Source organism: Stegodyphus dumicola, chromosome 5 (genome assembly GCF_044657685.1).
Source record: "Stegodyphus dumicola isolate Sdum_Otavi_A_Nest chromosome 5, ASM4465768v1".
Lineage (NCBI taxonomy): Eukaryota > Metazoa > Arthropoda > Arachnida > Araneae > Eresidae > Stegodyphus > Stegodyphus dumicola.
In genome coordinates, this window is record NC_140772.1 from 170,394,316 (window position 1) to 170,420,906 (window position 26,591).

A 26,591-nucleotide genomic window follows, 5' to 3' on the forward strand; every position below is an offset into this window, starting at 1 on the left:
GACTTTACTCTACGATTGTGAGGTTACAATAAATGGACGACCACTGACATATTTGTCAGACGATTCCAAGGAGCTGAAACCTCTTACACCAGCTCATTTAATTCAAGATATAAAAGAAAGATAACCATTTGATTTGGATCTGATTGATTCTCAGCATATATAGAAACGGGTGCGTTACCTTCACACCTTACGATTGAATTTACGCAAACGTTTCTACAAAGAGTACCTCGGAGAATTAGTAAGAAGTCCCAAAGTAGCTTCAAGAAGAAAGATGATTTCTCCGGGAGAAATCGTCATAGTTGAATCAACGAACCCGAATCGAATGAATTGGCCTTTAGCTCAGGTAATCGAATTGTTTCCAGGCTAGGACGGCGGGGAACGTGTGGCCAAGCTGCGACTAGCCAGTAGTGAAATTATATTATCGAGATTCAAGAGATCTCGATATGACCGTCCTTTAATTCCTGCTAAAAGACTGGAATTTGTGAACTCTTAATAATCTTTACTTTTGCAATGTCACTTATAAGACTGTTTGGTTTTGTAATGTAAATCTGTTATAATTTTGTTTATGTTTTCTATTGCTTTAAAGCGTTTGTATGCAATACAAAAAGGTAGGAGAATGTTGCCACTCATCTTGTATTTTCCATTTCCTGTTGCCTTTTCTAATTTAATTGTTATTGAGTTGGCGGAATTGGCAATGGAAACAGAGAGAGAGATTGGAATTCCGTCCATGTTTACGTTGTTTATAGCCCCACGTACATGATGCTAACAAATTTAGTTTATAATGAAAGATCTCGTTCAGTCAGTCATAATACATGGTATCAAATGCGTGATGTCATAGAGAGATGACAGGTAGAGAATTCTCTCAGGACCTTAGTGCTACATCTGGGACAACAATTTTGAGGCAAATTGCATATAGATGCCTAGAACAGCAAGGCATTTACATCTGAGGAACAATAGTGTATGCCCCTTTCAACAAATCGCAGAAGACAGCCTTGTCTCTTGTGGAACCAGGCACATCAGATTAGGGCCATGTCCTTTTCTGTGATGAGTTAGCATTCAAAACAGAATGATTCTTGATGATTCTTCATCCAAAGAGAATCTTGGGCCCTTTGTTGTTTTTCAACATAAGAGAAATTAATCATTTATGTAGAAGTAGAATCCTCGTGTTGGGAGGCATTATGTTGGACAGACACACACACCATTGCATATATTTTATACGATCAGTGTGACTGCACAGCAGTATGGAGATGGGGCTTTTGAACCTCATAAGAAGCATTTCTGATGAGCTATTGAAGAGGACTTTATTTTTATGGACATTAATACAAGTTCAAGTTGTCAGTGATTTTCTGAATGAATAGAATATTTGATGCATAGCATTATTTTCAAATCTTTTTCAGTTTCGACCATTTCTTCACAATTTAAGATACCCTTTCCTCAGGTATGCCTTATCTTTCTATGCAAGTGATTGATGGCTTTAAATGCAGATATAATTTTCTATAATCATTTGAACTTAAAATAGAAATTCAGCATCTGATTGATCATTGAGCAGCATCAGGATGAATTTTTTATGCTTTGTAAATGGATTTTAGATTTTCTACGTATATATCTATATAGATTCAAAATTAATCTGGATGCATATTTGGCATCGATATATCTGAATATTTGCTTTTAAACAACTAGAAATATTTAAGAGTTAGAATTTTCAGCATGATTGAATTTCAGAGTTAGAAGAAAATTTACCAGAAGTGGAACTCCTATTCTGAGATACGCACTTTAATATCCACTAAATTCCCGTATTGATGTTTTTAATGCTTGTAATGTTTATTACATGTTTTGAAAACAAATTAATGACGTGAAGATAGGCAGATGTTTTATGAGGAATTTTCGCCTTCCTCAGTGTGCTTTCATGGTTGATAGCGCATCTAGCTAGCAATCGTGAAAATCCTGATCTTAAATCACAGGGAGAGCATAGTTAACTATTCAACTTCTGGAAAAAATCTCAGTCTTCCTGGTATGATATGGCACCTAAGTAAAATTTGGGGGACTATTATTTGTCACCACCTGAACCCTTATGCAATGATTACTGGATCTCAGTGACTTTCGCACTGTTCAAATTTCAAGTTACGAAGAGTGATATCGAATGGTTAAAAGGAAGATGTTTAATATTTACAAAATCTTCAATTACATTCATGGCAGTTCAGTCTTAGAAATAGTCGAACAGAATCGAAACATAAGAGTCAATGGATTAAAGCAATTATTTAATTCTTCCTAAGCTGAAGGCGGAACTATAAAGAGAGAGAGATCCCTGTTCTGAGCTGATTATGTGTAGAACGTCATTATTATTGATTATTAGGGATACGTTACCGCCGTTAGGGCCTATCCAACGCTGTGCAAGTTGACTATGATCCGTCTTCAGGCGATGTTACTTCTATCGAAGGAGGCTTGATCTCAGATGAGGAACGCATTATTAAACAGAAAATCGAAGACGTTGGTGCTGATACCGACACCGTCATGATAGATGGAATGGCTCAAACCCTGGTCGATCTGAGAAAGGAAGCTAACTACCTGAGGGATAAGTTGAATTTGCTACATAACTCTGGTTGATCTAAAACTAGGGCAGCCCTAATAATCTTAAATGTAAAATAGTTAATGGTAAAAATACTGCTAATAATCAAAATAGTGATGCAGTAGGTTTTCAAGCCCGCCACTAAAACTGTTGGACAAGTCGATGAAGCTAAGCAGACTCTACCAATTCAAAGTTTTTATTGTAAGCATGGCTGCATGGGTGTTTTCGTGGTTTTCCCCATGTGTAGCGTGTATAAGAGCCAGTTTCCCTTAGAAAGTCCTCCACGAAGGCATCCCTTTCCTTAGACAGATAGCCCTCGAGGCTTTGCCGTAATTAAATAACATAACCTAACCTATTGTAAGTTTGATATTCTAACAAATAATCAAGATAAAACTTCCCGGACGCACATGCTGGCAGGAAGAATCTGGTGTTAACGTCACTGGGATTCCGCCAATTTTGTTCAATCCATGTGCCTGTTCTTTTGTTGACATTTTAAGTCAAATTTCACAAAATACAACTGCCATGTTCCTCGACAAAGTTAATGCCGAATTACTCAAAATATTGCAATTCACGAAGGCTGATCAGAGAATACTGAGCGGGATTTGATTCCCATGGCAAACTGAAGCCATGGGAAGCCCCCTCAGTCCCATCCTGGCTGATATCTACATGCATTATTATGAATCAAAATTGTTTGAAACTTTAAACTTCCCGGTAGGGTTCCGCTACGTAGACGATAATTTTACCCTGTTTGAAGGTAATGAAGATGATTTAAATAAAGTTCTTTCAACAATGAATTCCATTGATCCTGCAATTCAGTTCACTTTTGAACTTGAGACTTGCAATTCTCTTCCGTTTCTTGACATTCTGGTCACGCGTAACACATCCAACTTCAGTACTACGGTTTACCGTAAACCTTCATCGGTTTGCCTTCCACCACACTTCAAATCGTGCCATCCTACTAAACAAAAGTTAGCTTCATTTTATTCCTATGTTTTCCGTGCTCTTCAAGTTTGCTCCTCCAAACTATCCCTTGACGAAGAACTAAATTATTTAAAAGCAATAGCTATTAACAGGGGCTTTTCACCCAACATTATTAATCAAGCAGTTAAAAAGTTCTCATCTCAACACACCAAAAGTCACACTTTTGTTTTAGGAGATTATAAAAAATCTGTTGTCATTCCCTTCTTTGCATCAATTAGCTATAAAGTTGCACGTATTTTGCAGAAATTTAACTTTCGGGTCGTTTATTCTCCCATCAATAAAATTCCGATTTCCATACTCAAGGATCCCATTCCGGATATGAATTCCTGGGGTATTTACAGGATCCCTTGCCAGTGTGTTTTAATTTACATTGGCCAAACTAAGAGAGCCTTAAAATTTCTAATTTCGCGTTAAGGAACATGAGGCATATTTTAGAAAAAAGGAAACACAGAAGTGCCCAGCATTGTTGGTATCACACTTTCAATTTTTTTGCTGCAAAAATTATTCAAAAAACATCTTCCATTGGTGAACTGGATTTTCTAGAGGCATTTCACATTCAAAAAAAATCTTTCTGTTCTAGTTAATGACACTAATTCCAATCCATTTTTGCTTTCAGCCTTTAAAAAAATTGTGTTTTAGTTCTGGTTTCATCAACAGATGGCGCCAGTAGCTTATCTCCTGTCCAGGCTTTCGTATCTTATCTAATCATTATATCTTAGCTCGTTCATTTGCGCATTTGCAGATGAGGATGATGGTTCGGTAAAACCATCGAAACTAGTCCTGAGAAAATTTGAAAATATAACGCTGATTTTTGTTGTTTGGCTTTTAATAAAGTTAACCCTTTATTAACTGAAATTAAAATTCACAAATGTCTCTGACTCATACTTACAAAAGCCAACACGTTTGGCGTAACTCAAAAAGCTAAGGATTAACTTAAAACTAAATGGAGTAACTTTAGCGTAACCACTTCACGGGTTATTTAACACGCAGGTTGCCTCTCACTCGTAAAATTGGGCGGTAACAAAATAAACGGCAGCATGAGCTCAATGCCACAGATATCTAATTGCTAGTAAATCAAATAATAAAAACGTGGTCTTCAGGCAAGCAGAACATGCTCTCAGTGCATCTTCCAAAACCTTCCCTTAAATACTAACTTCTTTCTACATCATTTAAATAAATGTGCACTAACTCATTTACATTCTGGCAAGAAAGCCTGAGTTGAAAGCAAGAGCGACAGGAAAGTTTGCTTCAACATAAAATTAACGGCCAAGTAAATTACATAAATCCCCACAATATACGTGATTCAAAATACGTGATTTTGAAGAAAAAAAGGTTCGAAAGAGATGAGTTTAATTTATGTTTCAACTCTGTATATCGTACTAGTATTCCTTTTTAATTTATGTTTCAACTTTGTGTATTGTGCTAGTATTCCTTTTTCTTTGTTACTTTAAATATATCGTTTGAACCAGTTTTAGTTCCCAAAGTTTGTGCATTTTTAATAAAAAAGAATTCGTAAATATTGTATGAGTGTTATTATCTTAATAAAATTAGATTAGAGCGTAATACACTGGTGTGCAAAAATTAAGGACGAGACAGTTTTTTCAATATAACTTTGTACAAAAGCTTTCCAAATCAACACATTTAATACCGTAAGATCCCCAATACGTAAGGACACGAGTAATGTAAGGAACACTTACTAAAAGAGAAATCAGAGGGATAAAAAGAAGCCTTATTGAAAAAGTAGCATGGAGCGCAATGCGATTGAAGGCCGAAACATCCCTGTGATGGGTGTCCAGCAAGAAACATCCGGTCTTTAATAGGGGATATGATCTCCCCCGACTGCTAGGCAGGTTTCACAGCGTCTGCCCACGCTGAGAATGAGGGTGTCAATGAGTTGTTGAGGCACTGCTGCCATTCGTCTTTCAGCGCCAATCGAAGCTCCGGAATCGTTACTGGTGGTAAGGTACGAGCTGCCAAGCGTCTGCCTAGAAAATCCCGTACATGCTCGATGGGATTGAGATCCGGAGATCGTGCCGGCCAATCCATACGTTCAATATCCTCACTCTCTAAGAGCTGTTCGGCAGCTACTGTGCGATGACATGGTGCATTGTCGTCCATGAAAAGGAACTGCGGACCCATAGCGCCTCTAAAAAGACGCACATATGGAAGAAGAATCTCGTTACAATAACGGGTCCCGTTGACTGAACCTACGTCGAAGATGTGAAGGTCTGTACGACTACCAAGCATGATGCCTCCCCAAACGAGAACACCGCCACCTTCATACCTGTCCCTTTCAATGATGTTCGAGGGATGATTGCGGCTTCCCCGCTCTCTCCAGATGAGTATGCGATGAGAATCGCTACTCAGACTGAATCTGCTCTCATCTGTAAAGAATACTCGTCCCCATTCATTGTCTCTCCAATTCCGGTGTTCCCGGCACCACAGAGAACGCCTTCTCCGATGGGCAGGCGTTAGAGGTACACACCGTACACCAAACAGACCATCACCGTGCAGTCTTCTGGCCACGGTAAAACGCGATATCGGTCGTCCAGTCGCCTGTGTCGTGTGTCTAGCGATTTCTCCCGCTGTCTGCCGCCTGTTTCTTCTGGCCTGTAAGGCAATATACCGGTCATCTGCGGGTGTGGTTCCTCGTGGACGACCACTACTAAACCCCCGGATAGCTGTTCCTGTAGTTTGAAATCGTCTCCAAAGTCGTGAAACGATGCTATGAGCAATTCCGAACTCTGCAGCCACATTTGTCACACTGTGGCCTTCCTCCAACTTCCCAATGATTCGACCTCGGGTAAAAGCATCCAGATGTCGTCTAACAGATTGATTATTCGCCATTTCTCGCTGAGGCAGCAACTCGGTGTGATTTTAACTGCTATACGGCGTGCAATCTCTTTGCCAGAAATACTTATCTTACACCGACAACATGCTTTATACTACTCAGACACTCCCCCATTACGTCTACCTGCATATCTGCGCATGTGCTACCGTACATCACCTTACTTAATCTCCTGATTGGTCTTTCTGTCCGCTCTGCCTCTTCGTTCAGCTGATATGCTAATTTTTTGACTTCGTCCTTAATTTTTGCACACCAGTGTATTCTGGTTATCATGGTTTTTTTTTAAATATATAAATCTGTTTTGTTTTAATATTGAAGTTTTTCAACTTGGGGGGGCGGCACTTTTGAGGTTTTCCTGCGGCGGCAGGAACCCTACGGCCAGCTCTGCCGGAACACAGCATGAATTATTCATGCTAATCACGGCATGCTGCGGAAGTTGGAGTTGGAAACACATACATAACCTCGAGAAACTTTCCATTAGGAAAGTCCGAAATTTTAAAAGTAAACGAAGATCTTAGTCTCGAGACTGCAGCAAGATGAATGTTGTTAAGAGCGAAAGTTAATTTTAGCCTCACATGATTCGAATAGACGAATACAAAGAACTTTCCGCTTCTTCATTACTTGTTTCCGTGGTGTAAGTGGTAGCACTTCCGGTTAAGAATTCGAAGATCCGGAATTTTAATCCTGGTAAGGGCATAGCTGATTTTTCACATTTCCTGCACACTTTGAAAACATAATAAGTCTTCAGTAGCTTTCGACAAAAATGTGGTGGAACGATAATCCGTCATTACTTAGATTCGACTGACTGGTTACGCTCTACCCCAGTGTTTCCCAACCTTTTTTGTGCTATGCTCCACCTAAGCCTTTCTAAAATTCCTATGCTTCCCTCAATTAAAAACTATAAAAAATAATAATATGAACTGGAAGAACGTAGACTAAAACTGCATCATATTTTAAAATGTATAGCACATTTTCCTCACCGGAAGGAAAAAAAAAAAGAACTTTTCATTGGATAATTTTTTTTGGAAAATTACTTCTAAAACTGAAATTAATAAAAATTACCAATTGAATTTACATACCATTTATATATCATTTATATTTATACAATGTATATATTTTTTAAATCAACGAGACTTTTACAACAATTTAACGGACGCTTATTTTAAATTAGCACCAACGATAAATGCTGAACTTTACTGCAAAACTCTGCAGAAACTTAGATCCCTGCACTATTCGCGCCATTCAGAGCAAATATGGCGAAATGCTTAGTGTCGCTCCAGTATAACCAGTAACTGAACTAACGTCTAACGATGAAGTCACAGCTACTAACATGGCAGATAGAAGTTGCTTAGACCTGGAGGTTTTTCCAGCTTGAGCTGTGAATGAGAGTAGCCATACGGTTAACTTAAACTTGGAACGAGTCCATTTTCAAATTGCCCTCTTGTAACTCCACCTTGGGAAACACTGCTCTACCAGTCGTCCTTTAAGCGAGAGCGAATGAAAAGTTTTTTTCTTTCTGAGTGCATGCCGCTATTTTGCTTGTCCAGCAAATAATCGGAAAATATGAAGCTCAAATGCTAGCTACAGCTGAGTTATTTTCTGTGTCCTACTTCAAGTAAATATTTAACAGCTCTCCAATTTGAGTTATATACATTTATTTGGGAGGGGGACTTTTTTTAAATATGAAAGTTAATTCGAATGCTACATAATCAAGTAGTCTCACTATGCAAATCCAAATATTCTAAGGCAAGAGATAATCAATAAATCAATATATGAAATATACTAAAAAAAAAAAAAAAAAAAGGGCTAAGGAAGTGAGATGCGGCATATCTTACTTTTTTAATATCTGGCATTCGTTTTAGAGTAACAGCTTCTTGTCTTGTAACTAACATGCAATTCCACGGTGCCCAATCTTCGTTAATATTATAACGAATGAATTCTAGATCATTTGCATTTGCTGTGCCACTCAAACAACTTTGATTTTTCCAGATTTTTTCCACCAAGTGACCAATATCAGAAGGCTGAAATTTATGAAGTAAAAATTTTAATTCCATATTATTATTTTTTCATTATTTTTGTGCTGCAAAGTACATTAATGATGATCAGAAATTTTAAGGTTTGTTAAAATATAACAATCGTGTATGAATGTATACAGATTGATTCGCTTAAGTGCGTACGAACTTCAGGGAAGGGTAGATTACTGAAAGACAGTTTGGAAATTCGTATCAATGGTAGTCGGGGAAACGCATTCGTAGCCATCGCGAAGTTTAAAACCTTCGAGCGCGAAACTCGGCATTAGACAGTCATTCGCAGAGGAAGTAGGATGGAAGGTCTCAGTAATTCCCATATCCAGATATGCATCTAGCATATATAGAGCACCCTACTATAATGTGCAAGACGTTGTGCTTCTGTACAGTAAACGATACCCTAATAGGCGATTCACCAGATGTTTGCATATCTCTATCAAAGTGTGTGCGATACGAAATCTTGTGCGTATTTAACACCTCCGCAGAAGGCTTAAAATACCTTTTTATTTCAATCAAAATAGCTTTACAGACGGTTTATCTTGGGCGTAACAGAAGCGTGCACTTGGGCTTTAACTCAAAATATAAAACTAAACTAATGCTAGATAAATTTAATCAGCCGTAGCTGCACAGGATCATACTCGCGTAGTTGCCCTTAAATAAGGATTACCGGCGTATACTAGCAGGCACGTATTAAGTATCGGGTTGTCCGGAAAACAATGCAGGTTTTCGCAATTATTTATCTTTCCTATACATTTTTAGCAATAAAAATATTTTGAATTACATTGGTTTATATATCATTTTGAAGCTCTATTTTCGCTCTATAATTCTGTAATAATCATTTTGTTCCAAAATTATTTAAAAAAATATATATACTAGGTGTTTTTGTTTAGAAGCAAAACGGGATTTTCTGCAAATTTACTTTTATGAGTACAAGCTAGGCCACATTGAAGCACAAACGGCTGGAAATGTCTACGAAGTATGGGGCGAGAAAAGTGTTAATGAATCTAAAGTTCAACGGTGGTACCAAAAGTTTCGTCGTGGATAATTTGACTTGGAAGATCACGAGCGTCGTGGACGCTCTTCAGCTGTTGATGATAATGATTTGAAGACTTAAGTTGAAACAAATCCGTGCACAACTGTTCGAGAGCTTGCGGAGGAACTTAACGTAAGCAAAACAAGGATTTCTGATCACTTCATAATCGTATAGGAAAGTGAAAAGAACTCGATAAGTGTTTGCCTCACGAATTGAGCGAAAATTTAAAAAAAATCGCCGTTTTGAAGTGTCGTGTGCTCTTCTTCTCTGAAACAAAAACGATAATTTTCTTGATCGAATTCTTACGTGTGATGAAAAGTGGATTCTCTCTAACAACTGGCGACATTCGGCTCAGTGGTTGGACCCGTGTCAGACACCACAACACTTTCCAAAGCCAAATTTGCACCAAAAGCCAAATTTCCAAAGCCAAATTTGCACCAAAAAAAAATTATGGTGATTGTTTGGTGGTCTGCGCCGGTCTCATCCACCACAGCTTCCTAAATCTGGGCGAAACGATTACAGCAAATAAGTACTGTCAACAAATCAACGAAACTCACCAAAAATTGCAACGCATGTGCTCGGCATTGGTCAACAGAAAGCGGCCAGTTTTTCTCCATGACGATGCTCGGCCACACGCCGTGCAGCTGACCCTACAGAAATTGAACGAATTGGGATACGAGACTCTCCCTCTTACCCCATGTTCGCCTGACCTCTCGCCGACCGATTACCACTTTTTCAAAAATCTGGAAAACATTCTGCAGAAGGAATGGTTCAGAAACCAAGACGAGGTCAGAAACGCCTTTGACAACTTTATCGCGTCCAGAACTCCAGAATTTTATTCTACCGGCATAAATAAACTTACATCTCGTTGCCCGAATGCATTGATTCGGCTGGTGCTTATTTTGATTAATAAAGTAGTTCTTGAATTGAGTTATGATACTTCAAAGATATAGGTTAGAAACCTGCATTATTTTCCGAACAACCTAATATGACCGTAGAATAGGAAGCTTTAACTAATAACAACAACGTGGCCGTATAAACACGTAGGATGCGTGTTTATATATCCAATTCATGTATTCTAAAAGGGGTACTGAAAACATCGTTTAGATGTCGGTCATTTCCTATGTTTTTTTTTTCTAAAGAATATTTCCTTTTTCCAATCTATTTCTAGGAGCCTTACCATTCTTCTTACAACAGCCTTTCTTTGATATTGAGCATAGTTGTTTCCAAAAGCGTTTGCTATGTCCCCATGAGAGATCAAGATTTTATTTTTAGTAGAGATTGTTTCCCGTTTGAACACTTTCTTTTTGTTCTAAATATTGGCCAAGAATTCATAAAGCCTTAAACAATACTCTCTATCGTTTGCGTAAGAAATAAAGTTTTCAAAGGACGTTCGTTTCGCATCCAAAACTGCTTTTCTAAAAACTTCTACTTGTCTTTTCCATGAGGTTACATCACGTTTTCTACTCCTCGTAGTGCACCCTGAGCAGCGTTCTTGACATCAAAATGAACTACAGTTTTGGCATGCGATCTTTGCTCAAACTATTCAAGGACTGAATAATAGTACCTAAACGAATAGCGAATCTTCCAAGTGGATTATAACTATTGTGAATGATGGGATTACGCTGAAGGAATGTAAGCAGAAATGCCTGAAATAAAATTTGCGGCCAAAGAACTTCGTTATTTGGGATATGAGATATCTCAGAAAGGAATCGAAACCGAAGATTCCAAAATAAAAAATTACCCTACATATATAATATAGCGAAGAAATAAGCATCATTTTTGTGTTTGTGTTTTTGTGTTTTTATTATAGAATTTTTATCGAAGATTTAAGCTTACCTGGTCGGCCAAAACAAATACAGCATTCGAAAGATTCAAAACTGAATTGATCAAAGTGCTAGTATCAGATTCCTTGATCCAAGACAGGCGGCCAGTGGCATATTTTAGTAAGACGCTTAATTCAACTCAGAAAATTATACGGCTACAAAAAACTAGCAGTTCTTTGGGGGGGGGGAGGTTCAGAAATTTCCAGTGTATTTCGGAAAGTCACCTAAAAAAATACCCACATTTTTCAATAAATTTATCTGGATGACATGGAGGGCACGTGATTAAGTGGAATTGGTATTAACTGCTGCTGAAGAAGGTAAGGAATCAATCTTGCTTTTTACTTTTGCGAGTGATAGGAAAGTCTGCTGATCTAAGGTAATTTGATAGAAGGCAGATGGTTAATGGCTCGAAGACTCGGAACGAATATCTCCGAAACTGTACGACTGGTAAGTTGTTCACGATCTGCCGCTTTTACTGTTTATGCAAAGTCGATAAATGACGGTTTAACCAGTAGTAGACGCCAAAGCGTTGGATGTCAAGCGTCATAAAAGAGAAAGAACGTCGGAGACTATTCTGGTTGGTACAGCAAATAGGCACCAGGCTGTGACTCAGCGACAGCCCAATGCAGGTCCAAGTGCATTGTGGAACAAACAGTTCAGCGTACACTGTTGAGTATGGGACTACGCAGCAGACGTCCCACTCGTGTGCCTCTGTTGATCAAGCGTCTCTCCTAATCCCTGGCCACCGTTCTCTCCTCATCTCTCACCTTTAGAACACATTTGGGATATAATAGGATGCCATTTGCAGACCCTGCCATTGCCGCTTTCAGAAAACGAACTGTGGCAAATAGTTGACAGGGAATGGACAGCCATTCCTCAGAACACCATCCATAGTCTCATTGATTCTGTACGTAGAAGACGTGTTGCTTCGTGTATCGTCGTCTAAGGTGGTTCTAAAACCTACTAAGCCGACGCTGTTCTCCTTCTGTATTATGCATATCATATCGAAATAAAGAACACTTATTATTTGTTGCTGTCTCTCTCTGCTTGCCGAGTTTCATCACTTTCTTGTCACTCCTTCTTAGTTTGCATTTTCAATGTCGGGTAGTGTATAAAGTAAAGAAAGCTATAGTTTGCTAAGCGTATGAACAAAAGTTAAATTAATTATTATTTTGCGTGTTCTTTTTTTGCCCTTTTGAATAAATTGTTTTTCTTTTAGAAGCATTTTTATCTTTATTTTTTCCAATAAGAAAAATTATGAAGTAGGTAAAGAACAGTATATATGAAACTTATCTTATTTCTTTAAACTAGATCCTTTCTGAAAAGAAATTTTAATAACGCAAGAGTTTCAGAAAAATGTCAGTCATTGTAAATAAGTGAATAAAATGCGAATTAAACACCGGAATGTAGTGTGCCTTTGGCATTTAGATAAAAAATAACCTTATAAGGTATTTATCCCGCGCTCTTGGTATGCCTTCGTGGTGTGGTGGTCTGCACGCTGGGCTCGTATTCCAGAGGTCCATGGTTCGATTTCCGGCGAAAGCGTTGCATATTTTTCATCTCTCTTACTTCCAAAAATTCCTAATGTCTCTACAGTGGCACCCGAACTAAAAAGGGCTGTGGGTGACGATTTTCCTCACCCAGGATTTGGCGATTGGGTTCCCTAAAAACCCCAGTCGCCCTTTAAAAAGGGAAGTATATAAGGTATTTCTCCTGCCTTCTTGGCATGACTTCGGGGTGTGGTGGTCTGCACGCTGGGTGCGTATTCCAGAGGTCCGTGGTTCGCTTCCCGGCGAAGGCGTTTCATCTTGTCTGCTTCTAAAAAAATACCTAATGTCTCTACAACCTAATACCCGGATTTTTCGGATATTCGAAAGGGCTGTAATCCTATTCAGTCTAAAGGTTTAGAGTTATACTGTACAAATGATAAAAAACATGAAAAAAGGGAGGATTAAAAAATGATATCTTACTTGTAAAATATAGATTAGGCTTGAAACTGTCGGTTTTTTCTCTTCTTCGGTGATCAAAAGCTTTAATATCTTTTTGTATACTTCTAGGTCTCTCCTAATCCAACCTTCGTTTTCGAGATACAAGCATTTTTTACATCTTGCAAAATGTTTCTCGATAACGCTGTTCCCCAGTGATTCATCAATGGCATTTGCAGATAAAATATAAAAACGTTTACAAGCAGCACAGCATAGTATATGGGGCTGAATTCCATTTAATCTTTTCATCTGAAATAATAATAAACAAATTTAGCAATTTGAAAAGTATAGTCAGATAACAGGTAAATTGAATGAACATTAGAATATTTGAAGACTACAGAGCGCACAAAACGCTTTGAGGTCTTAAAACTTACGAGTGGTATTTAATACCAATTTTTATCGTAACTTCTTGGTTCGAAAATGTTCTAAGCGAGTGAGAGATGAAGTCCCTTCTTGTTTCAAAATATTTAGATAAACCATTCATTTTTAGTTGTGAATAATTTTTTAAGTATACATATGGAGGCCATATACCCGCTCCTAATCACAGCTATACATTATTGATACAGAAAAACTCTTCACGATCTTGAACTATCGATCGACACAGAAGCGACAGTAGATAGAAAATGGGGGTTCTGCGACACGCGGTGTGCGGTGTGTGCGTGGCCAACGACGTCACACAGAGGGCGGGACCAAAGGCAACGTCATCACACTAGGAGGCGTGGTTTCGAGGGGAGTTGAGGTATTCGTAGACTGCTGGTTGAGTTGTAGACCTCCTGCTTTTCATTTAAAGTTAGTTTTTTTATATTGGCAACGGGAAATATTTTCTGCATCTTAATTTTGATGATATAGCGATGCTGCCCTCTCTTGACGAAAAAGTGAATTATATGTTTTAGAAATATATTTTTTAAGTCTGGTGTTAAAATTATTCAATGCGCGACTCTGAAAACAATGTAAAAGAAACAAATATAATAAAGACTTTCCTTTAATGATAGTTCACCATGTCATGAAAATGAAATTACAAGATAATTTGTTTTTATTACTCAATTTTATTCTGATACTTTTATCCTTTCTAGTTTTCCATGAAACTTTAACTTATTTCTTAGGTTTTCTGTTCATAATAACATATTCATTTACTGTCATATTTTTTTAATACTTAACACGTTTCTAATTTGTAATATTTATTTAATTTCCACATACTATTTTTTTTTCATACCTTTCATAAATTTCAGCATACCCTGATTTTTAACTTATATGTTATATTTCACAAACGTTCCCACACATGCTGTTTATTTGTTACACTACTTAATTTTAGATGCAATTTCACACTTATTTTAACGTTATAATGTTCAATATATTCTGAATTTTAACTTCATTTACTTTTTTTAAACCATTCTAGTATTCTATACACACTTTAACTTAGTGGTATGAAATTGTCTTTAAAAACAAACGTTTAATTTTCGTGATCTTAGTTCTTTTACTAAATTTTCTACAGAATTTCTAATTTCTTTCACGTGTTCAACAATATTTTCCTTATATTACCGAATATTTTTTTAAAAACTTAAGTCTATAACTCTTAATTGCTTTTCTTACGTTCATGATTTCCCTTCTGTGTTTATATTTCTTAATTCTAGTTTAACTTATTTATTATAATGTTTTTATTTCTGTCTCATCACTCGTAATTCCAACATTTTATCCCTTTTTATTCATTTTAACGATATGGATTGTTTTCATTTACTCCATATTCAAATATTTCCTTACAATTTTTATAATACTTGTTTTATTCCTCGATCATAATAGATCATCTACAGGTTTTACTCAGAAATTTCCATTCACAACTTTACAGTTTAATACCATTTATATCTAAATGTATTTCTTTCTCATATAGTTTTATGGTCTTCAAAGTTTCTAACATCATATTTAGTTTTAAATCCCGATTACCTTTAAGTGTGTTGATAATTTTCATTTCTAATTTTACAACCACGTTCAGTGTTTCATCCACACATACCAAAATATTTCTTACATTTTCTGATATTTAGTCTATGTCATATTTCAGTACTTCAAATGTATTTACACTGCTCACACTATTATTTTTTCATGTTTTAGAGACACTAACTATATTAATTTTACTATTTTTCCTGCACTAATTGCATCTATGTCAGCACTCATGCTAAACTAGCAATTGTTTTGCATCACATGCATAAAGAAATTCTTAAAACCAACTTTTTCAATATCGTACTCAAATTACTGTTTTCCAGATGGGAATTACCAGTATTCTTTGGTTTTACTCTGATACATCTTTTTAAATTTTAACATCTTACTTTTAATTCTAACATACATCTTTTAAACAGTTTTTTCTTTTAATGATAGCCTTACCTTATTTGTTCAAATTAATTCTTTCATTCACCTTCTTTACTACCTTTCAGTACCTTCATAATTCACTATGCAAACGCAATGTCTTTCACTGACATTCTGTTTAATAATACCACAAGTTTCCTTAATTGACAAAAAGCGAATTATTTCTCATTTCAAAATAGAACTACTATATTTTTGCACAAACATTACCTTTATCCATTCAAGCCACCCCTTAACCTGTAACTGACGTAGCGATAGGAAAAGAGATTCTTATCATATGCTCTTTTGACATTTGAGGTTTCTAGAACTTCTTTGACAAGTATATCAATACCATCAGAAAATATACTTAACACTTTTACCCAGTTTAAAGGCAACATACTGTTATAAGAATGGTTTTAGTTAAATTTATAACACAAATAAACGCATTTTGTGCTAAATAGGCATAAACATTTAGATTCAGAATATTTCTTTTTAATCCGATGTAAGACTTGAATTTCATTCATGATACGGATTGTCTCTTGATTTTCTTTTTGTTTACCTTACACTAATAGAAAATTTTTATTTTACAAGTTCAGCTTTTAATGAAATAGAAATAAAAACTACGATACACCTGCTGTTTTTAAGAAAAGGAACTTTGATATATTTCTGGAAATGTAAATGCTTTTAGAGTTTTCTTTCAATAACGTTGATTTTCATTACTTTACTAACTTCAATAATTCTCTTATTAGCTAATATGAATGAAAGAAGATTGTCAAAAATGTGACACAGTATAATTCTTACGAACATATGTACATTTACCAGCATACAGATATTACCGATTGAAATGAAGAAAGATACAGATATTTTACTCCAATCTACATTAAATTAAAAAAAAAATATTTAAACTTTCATACATTCCAAAGAATAAACGAAAACTCAATAGATATTGTCATGTTTGCATATATGAGATAAAAGTTTTATGAATGGTATCTAAAGTAATGCTTAGAACTTCATAAAAGCGAACATTCACTATGTTAATACACATATCATCAGTTATTTACATTAATCAATGTAATATTAATCATTACATGTATTATATGCATATATATTTAAAGTTTAATTGTCTTACAATTGAATAATTAACTATTGAGAGAAAGAGGTTCATATCTTACACTATTTAATTCACATGGAACAAATTTTTCCATCAACCACATTGAACCACGTTTATTAAATTCGCCAAAGCTCTTTTATTTCTGCATTTTCACACTCACGACACATTTTAAATGTAACTATTGATTACCATTTCAAACACCGATATCATAACTCAGTGTAAAACTACATCATAACTCATTTTTTCCCTACTAACTACAATTTTATATATTCAAGAAGTACATCTAAGACATGATCATTTTCTATGTTCTAGCAAATCGATTCAATTGCGAACATACTATTAAGACTTGCGATTTTAGAAGACTTGCATGTATTAACGATGTCAACGTTTCTTCGTTTTTGTAAGATTCGTATCAAACCATCTCGCATTCGAATGTGGTGTAAAAGATCACTTTTTCTTTTAAACACTTGTAAACAATGGATGCAATTTATAAGAAGAGAAGTATCATGCTGTTTCAAAACATCATCATCAGCATATTTCTGTTTCTTTTGACACCAGCAAAATTTAAAAAAAAAAAAAAAAAGGTTCGTGAGATTTTCTTCAAATTCTGTTTTACTTGAAAAAAATGTCCGAACATTCAATACGATGTAAAGATTCATATTGTTTTAAATTCTTATGCTCACTAAATATTTTTTATCACGATTTACTCTTAAAAGTAACTTTATAAGTTTTCATATCCTTTTTACATGAAAAGAACTTGTGATTATTCACTACAAAATTCTAAGACGAGAAGCTTCGCGACTTTTCAAACTACAAACTTAAATTTCTTAGGACATACACTACATCTGATGTTTCTTTCATGAGATTTCAAATATCTCTTCAGATTACTCGTATTCAAGAAACCTTACAAATATATCACATAAGTTCAGCGAATAATCGCTTCATAAACTCTTAAATTTTCAACACGAGTGAATCACTTGAAGCATATACTGCACTGTAAACATACAATACTTAAAAAAATTGTTATAAAAATAAAAATACATTCATTTCACCAAGAAGCTTTTCTATTTAAATACATTTATTTATTTCCAAAGAACAAGTTTCTGTATTATACATAAAATATACTTAGAATTTTCTTTCATTAGTTAATATCAAATTAACAACAATATCCATTTACTGATATTTGATATACATGTTTGCTTTAAAATTAAAACTAAAATTTCAATATATTTCTATTAAAAAAAACATAATGAAAAAAAAATACTCATAACATCAACCAAAGACAGAAATTTAAATAGAATAGCTGTACTTATATTAGTGCATTTTTATAATCTTCATAACATTTCGATTCAAAAAACCTATTACAAAATAAATGAAACATTTTTTTCTGCCTTAAAGAATCTCTTATATTTTTAAAATTAATACATAAAAATATATCTTCACCAATATATTTAATTCTGTCCTCAACACTTATTATAATGCAATCATGTCTTGTTTGTGAAGGATGATTTACAATGCAACCTTCGCATTTATATAGCTTTTTTATCACTGAATTTAATTCAGTTTTGATAGAGTTTATGAGTTCTTTAAAAAGTTCATCATCATCACTTACCATATCCGAACAATTGTTTTTACATTTGATTTGCAACGGTAAAATAATTTCAAAAATACTTTTATATAAAGTATTAGATACATCAGGAATAATTTCTTTCAATTTTTTTAAAATATCACAGTTTACTTTTAGGTATGTAGGTTTTAGTTTAAAAGAATTTTCATCTTGTTTAAAAACTTGTTGAAAAATACACTCACCTTCTTTGTTGAAAACTACCAACTCATTATTGCAAATGATGCTGGCACTCGTATAGACCAGATTAAATTCATATATTTTTGAGGAAAATTCTTGCCATGTTGCAAGAGTTATAACAACACCGCGTGTAGTAGGGTATAATATTTTATTTTGTTCCACACATTCACGTAGATGAATGTTCATTCTGTTTTCAAACTGATTTATGGACACAAAATATCCCCAACCAAGAGTCCACTGTGCAATCAACTTCGAACTTTCTTTTTTCTGTTCTCGATTATTCGGCATGAAGATATTTTCAGGAACAGATTTCATATAGTGGGCAAACCAGTCATCCTCTGGAAGTTCATCCTCATTATCTTCCAAGCGTCGTTTTTTGATTTTCGAAATTTTTATGTTTCGGAATGTGATACTAATTCTAGGATCTTTAACGTCAGGTTGAGAGGGTATTCCATGCATCCAAAATTGGTTCGTTGGGGATTTCATTACAAGGAGAGTTCCATGAGTTAAGTCCACGCTTCGAGATGTGAAATTTCGCCTGGTAAATACCATTTGACGTTTTGCACCTAAACTGATGATAGGTATATCACTTTCAGGTTCGAGACAAGTTTCATTGTCTTTATGCGTTGAAATTTTCGCCACTCCGTCAGGATAATAGTTCAATAAAGCAAAATTATATTTTTTGCCAGTTATCGTTTCAACATAATCTTTTACATTTAGAAGAGTTTGAGTCCATGGTTCTGCACAAATGCTCGTTCCAGAGAATTCGTAACTAAGTTCTTCATCACCAAAACAGAGTACTTTTCTTCGTGGAACATACTGAGTCCCATTAATTTCAAAACTAATATTTTTAAAATCATAATTTGATAGTTCATCTAGCAAAATATCAGCTTCATTTCGTGAATAAAATTCTTCGTATAATTCCACATTTAACTCTGTATCACATATATTCCTCATATTCGCTTTTGAATCTAACGACAATTCTGAATGATATAGAAATACGTAGCATTCTTAAATAGCAAAAATTATCTAAAACATACATTAACGAAATGATTTCATCAACACTTATCGTAATACATTCTTGTCATGTCTTGTTTGTGAAGCCAGTCTTTCCGGCGTCATATGTGTAAAAATAATCATGATAGGATAGTGGGAAAGAGTTATAGTGTCCTAATGTTGTTATTCTGAACCTCGATATTACATATATGCATAAGGAGAATCTTAAAAGCATCATCCACTTATCATGATAGAGTAATGGAAAATTTCTAAAACTCTGATAATCATACGCGAAAGAATGTATTATCTTAAGGTTGTTGTTGCTATTCGAAATTTGACAGTACATACACAGACAGACATGACAGAAGTGAAGGAAGATCCTTGATAAGCGCTGTAGACTTCACGTTATCATGATAACGCGCAGCACTTATCAAGGGTCTTCCTTCACTTCTGTATGTATTGTCAAACTTGGAATAGCAACAATAACCTTAAGATAATACATTCTTTCGCGTATGATTATCAGAGTTTTAGAAATTTTCCATTACTCTATCATGATAAGTGGATGATGCTTTTAAGATTCTCCTTATGCATATATGTAATATCGAGGTTCAGAATAACAACATTAGGCCACTATAACTCTTTCCCACTATCCTATCATGATTATTTTTACACATATGACGCCGGAAAGACTGGCTTCACAAACAAGACATGACAAGAATGTATTACGATAAGTGTTGATGAAATCATTTCGTTAATGTATGTTTTAGATAATTTTTGCTATTTAAGAATTCTACGTATTTCTATATCATTCAGAATTGTCGTTAGATTCAAAAGCGAATATGAGGAATATATGTGATACAGAGTTAAATGTGGAATTATACGAAGAATTTTATTCACGAAATGAAGCTGATATTTTGCTAGATGAACTATCAAATTATGATTTTAAAAATATTAGTTTTGAAATTAATGGGACTCAGTATGTTCCACGAAGAAAAGTACTCGGTTTTGGTGATGAAGGACTTAGTTACGAATTCTCTGGAACGAGCATTTGTGCAGAACCATGGACTCAAACTCTTCTAAATGTAAAAGATTATGTTGAAACGATAACTGGCAAAAAATATAATTTTGCTTTATTGAACTATTATCCTGACGGAGTGGCGAAAATTTCAACGCATAAAGACAATGAAACTTGTCTCGAACCTGAAAGTGATATACCTATCATCAGTTTAGGTGCAAAACGTCAAATGGTATTTACCAGGCGAAATTTCACATCTAGAAGCGTGGACTTAACTCATGGAACTCTCCTTGTAATGAAACCCCCAACGAACCAATTTTGGATGCATGGAATACCCTCTCAACCTGACGTTAAAGATCCTAGAATTAGTATCACATTCCGAAACATAAAAATTTCGAAAATCAAAAAACGACGCTTGGAAGATAATGAGGATGAACTTCCAGAGGATGACTGGTTTGCCCACTATATGAAATCTGTTCCTGAAAATATCTTCATGCCGAATAATCGAGAACAGAAAAAAGAAAGTTCGAAGTTGATTGCACAGTGGACTCTTGGTTGGGGATATTTTGTGTCCATAAATCAGTTTGAAAACAGAATGAACATTCATCTACGTGAATGTGTGGAACAAAATAAAATATTATACCCTACTACACGCGGTGTTGTTATAACTCTTGCAACATGGCAAGAATTTTCCTCAAAAATATATGAATTTATTCTGGTCTATACGAGTGCCAGCATCATTTGCAATAATGAGTTGGTAGTTTTCAACAAAGAAGGTGAGTGTATTTTTCAACAAGTTTTTAAACAAGATGAAAATTCTTTTAAACTAAAACCTACATACCTAAAAGTAAACTGTGATATTTTAAAAAAATTGAAAGAAATTATTCCTGATGTATCTAATACTTTATATAAAAGTATTTTTGAAAATTTTTTACCGTTGCAAATCAAATGTAAAAACAATTGTTCGGATATGGTAAGTGATGATGATAAACTTTTTAAAGAACTCATAAACTCTATCAAAACTGAATTAAATTCAGTGATAAAAAAGCTATATAAATGCGAAGGTTGCATTGTAAATCATCCTTCACAAACAAGACATGATTGCATTATAATAAGTGTTGAGGACAGAATTAAATATATTGGTGAAGATATATTTTTATGTATTAATTTTAAAAATATAAGAGATTCTTTAAGGCAGAAAAAAATGTTTCATTTATTTTGTAATAGGTTTTTTGAATCGAAATGTTATGAAGATTATAAAAATGCACTAATATAAGTACAGCTATTCTATTTAAATTTCTGTCTTTGGTTGATGTTATGAGTATTTTTTTTTTCATTATGTTTTTTTTAATAGAAATATATTGAAATTTTAGTTTTAATTTTAAAGCAAACATGTATATCAAATATCAGTAAATGGATATTGTTGTTAATTTGATATTAACTAATGAAAGAAAATTCTAAGTATATTTTATGTATAATACAGAAACTTGTTCTTTGGAAATAAATAAATGTATTTAAATAGAAAAGCTTCTTGGTGAAATGAATGTATTTTTATTTTTATAACAATTTTTTTAAGTATTGTATGTTTACAGTGCAGTATATGCTTCAAGTGATTCACTCGTGTTGAAAATTTAAGAGTTTATGAAGCGATTATTCGCTGAACTTATGTGATATATTTGTAAGGTTTCTTGAATACGAGTAATCTGAAGAGATATTTGAAATCTCATGAAAGAAACATCAGATGTAGTGTATGTCCTAAGAAATTTAAGTTTGTAGTTTGAAAAGTCGCGAAGCTTCTCGTCTTAGAATTTTGTAGTGAATAATCACAAGTTCTTTTCATGTAAAAAGGATATGAAAACTTATAAAGTTACTTTTAAGAGTAAATCGTGATAAAAAATATTTAGTGAGCATAAGAATTTAAAACAATATGAATCTTTACATCGTATTGAATGTTCGGACATTTTTTTCAAGTAAAACAGAATTTGAAGAAAATCTCACGAACCTTTTTTTTTTTTTTTTTAAATTTTGCTGGTGTCAAAAGAAACAGAAATATGCTGATGATGATGTTTTGAAACAGCATGATACTTCTCTTCTTATAAATTGCATCCATTGTTTACAAGTGTTTAAAAGAAAAAGTGATCTCTTACACCACATTCGAATGCGAGATGGTTTGATACGAATCTTACAAAAACGAAGAAACGTTGACATCGTTAATACATGCAAGTCTTCTAAAATCGCAAGTCTTAATAGTATGTTCGCAATTGAATCGATTTGCTAGAACATAGAAAATGATCATGTCTTAGATGTACTTCTTGAATATATAAAATTGTAGTTAGTAGGGAAAAAATGAGTTATGATGTAGTTTTACACTGAGTTATGATATCGGTGTTTGAAATGGTAATCAATAGTTACATTTAAAATGTGTCGTGAGTGTGAAAATGCAGAAATAAAAGAGCTTTGGCGAATTTAATAAACGTGGTTCAATGTGGTTGATGGAAAAATTTGTTCCATGTGAATTAAATAGTGTAAGATATGAACCTCTTTCTCTCAATAGTTAATTATTCAATTGTAAGACAATTAAACTTTAAATATATATGCATATAATACATGTAATGATTAATATTACATTGATTAATGTAAATAACTGATGATATGTGTATTAACATAGTGAATGTTCGCTTTTATGAAGTTCTAAGCATTACTTTAGATACCATTCATAAAACTTTTATCTCATATATGCAAACATGACAATATCTATTGAGTTTTCGTTTATTCTTTGGAATGTATGAAAGTTTAAATATTTTTTTTTAAATTTAATGTAGATTGGAGTAAAATATCTGTATCTTTCTTCATTTCAATCGGTAATATCTGTATGCTGGTAAATGTACATATGTTCGTAAGAATTATACTGTGTCACATTTTTGACAATCTTCTTTCATTCATATTAGCTAATAAGAGAATTATTGAAGTTAGTAAAGTAATGAAAATCAACGTTATTGAAAGAAAACTCTAAAAGCATTTACATTTCCAGAAATATATCAAAGTTCCTTTTCTTAAAAACAGCAGGTGTATCGTAGTTTTTATTTCTATTTCATTAAAAGCTGAACTTGTAAAATAAAAATTTTCTATTAGTGTAAGGTAAACAAAAAGAAAATCAAGAGACAATCCGTATCATGAATGAAATTCAAGTCTTACATCGGATTAAAAAGAAATATTCTGAATCTAAATGTTTATGCCTATTTAGCACAAAATGCGTTTATTTGTGTTATAAATTTAACTAAAACCATTCTTATAACAGTATGTTGCCTTTAAACTGGGTAAAAGTGTTAAGTATATTTTCTGATGGTATTGATATACTTGTCAAAGAAGTTCTAGAAACCTCAAATGTCAAAAGAGCATATGATAAGAATCTCTTTTCCTATCGCTACGTCAGTTACAGGTTAAGGGGTGGCTTGAATGGATAAAGGTAATGTTTGTGCAAAAATATAGTAGTTCTATTTTGAAATGAGAAATAATTCGCTTTTTGTCAATTAAGGAAACTTGTGGTATTATTAAACAGAATGTCAGTGAAAGACATTGCGTTTGCATAGTGAATTATGAAGGTACTGAAAGGTAGTAAAGAAGGTGAATGAAAGAATTAATTTGAACAAATAAGGTAAGGCTATCATTAAAAGAAAAAACTGTTTAAAAGATGTACGTTAGAATTAAAAGTAAGATGTTAAAATTTAAAAAGATGTATCAGAGTAAAACCAAAGAATACTGGTAATTCCCATCTGGAAAACAGTAATTTGAGTACGATATTGAAAAAGTTGGTTTTAAGAATTTCTTTATGCATGTGATGCAAAACAATTGCTAGTTTAGCATGAGTGCTGACATAGATGCAATTAGTGCAGGAAAAATAGTAAAATTAATATAGTTAGTGTCTCTAAAACATGAAAAAATAATAGTGTGAGCAGTGTAAATACATTTGAAGTACTGAAATATGACATAGACTAAATATCAGAAAATGTAAGAAATATTTTGGTATGTGTGGATGAAACACTGAACGTGGTTGTAAAATTAGAAATGAAAATTATCAACACACTTAAAGGTAATCGGGATTTAAAACTAAATATGATGTTAGAAACTTTGAAGACCATAAAACTATATGAGAAAGAAATACATTTAGATATAAATGGTATTAAACTGTAAAGTTGTGAATGGAAATTTCTGAGTAAAACCTGTAGATGATCTATTATGATCGAGGAATAAAACAAGTATTATAAAAATTGTAAGGAAATATTTGAATATGGAGTAAATGAAAACAATCCATATCGTTAAAATGAATAAAAAGGGATAAAATGTTGGAATTACGAGTGATGAGACAGAAATAAAAACATTATAATAAATAAGTTAAACTAGAATTAAGAAATATAAACACAGAAGGGAAATCATGAACGTAAGAAAAGCAATTAAGAGTTATAGACTTAAGTTTTTAAAAAAATATTCGGTAATATAAGGAAAATATTGTTGAACACGTGAAAGAAATTAGAAATTCTGTAGAAAATTTAGTAAAAGAACTAAGATCACGAAAAATAAACGTTTCTTTTTAAATACAATTTCATACCACTAAGTTAAAGTGTGTATAGAATACTAGAATGGTTTAAAAAAAGTAAATGAAGTTAAAATTCAGAATATATTGAACATTATAACGTTAAAATAAGTGTGAAATTGCATCTAAAATTAAGTAGTGTAACAAATAAACAGCATGTGTGGGAACGTTTGTGAAATATAACATATAAGTTAAAAATCAGGGTATGCTGAAATTTATGAAAGGTATGAAAAAAAAATAGTATGTGGAAATTAAATAAATATTACAAATTAGAAACGTGTTAAGTATTAAAAAAATATGACAGTAAATGAATATGTTATTATGAACAGAAAACCTAAGAAATAAGTTAAAGTTTCATGGAAAACTAGAAAGGATAAAAGTATCAGAATAAAATTGAGTAATAAAAACAAATTATCTTGTAATTTCATTTTCATGACATGGTGAACTATCATTAAAGGAAAGTCTTTATTATATTTGTTTCTTTTACATTGTTTTCAGAGTCGCGCATTGAATAATTTTAACACCAGACTTAAAAAATATATTTCTAAAACATATAATTCACTTTTTCGTCAAGAGAGGGCAGCATCGCTATATCATCAAAATTAAGATGCAGAAAATATTTCCCGTTGCCAATATAAAAAAACTAACTTTAAATGAAAAGCAGGAGGTCTACAACTCAATCAGGAGTCTACGAATACCTGAACTCCACTCGAAACCACGCCTCCTAGTGTGATGACGTTGCCTTTGGTCCCGCCCTCTGTGTGACGTCATTGGCCACGCCCACACCGCGTGTCGCAAAACCCCCATTTTCTATCTACTAGCGACTGACCTTTTAAATCGCTGAACACTACTAGTTCGACTTGGGTTCCATTCCAGGTGAAGGGACTCGCTGCAAAAGCGCTTTTGTGGTTTTCCTCGTGAATACAAGCCGGTTTTCCGTAGAAAGTCCTCCACGAACGCAACCACCCCCTTAAGCTCTAGCGTGCTTTGCTATAATCAAATAAGCCTAAATTTTGACTAAGATCGATATATCATCTATGTGCAGATAGAGAGCAACCTAAAGATGGCAGACTCTCTACTAGTCAGACGTGACAGAGGTAGCCGATCCACAGTAGAAATGCTTTACCTCTGACTAGTTGCTCAAAGACATATTTCCGAAAGCCGTTCATTTCCGAACATTCAAAATTTGGCATGTATAGCGCAATTTAGGAAGGCAGTCGAGTAGCGTTTGTACGTGCTAATGAGTTGTGCAGCGATTGCTGTTGTTTCTGATTGTAAGTTAAATTAAGTTTAAGATCTGTCGACGTTTGCAGCAGCGTAGACTATCAGCAAGGGGACCATTACTTCGGCTGCTCTTGACAATGCAGCATGGAGAGAGACAGGGAAGCTAGTGCGCCAAACAACAAAGCTAAGCGCAGGAGTGGCACAATGTCACCTTTTCAAACGAGTTCTGGTTTTACGTGCAGTATTCTGATGG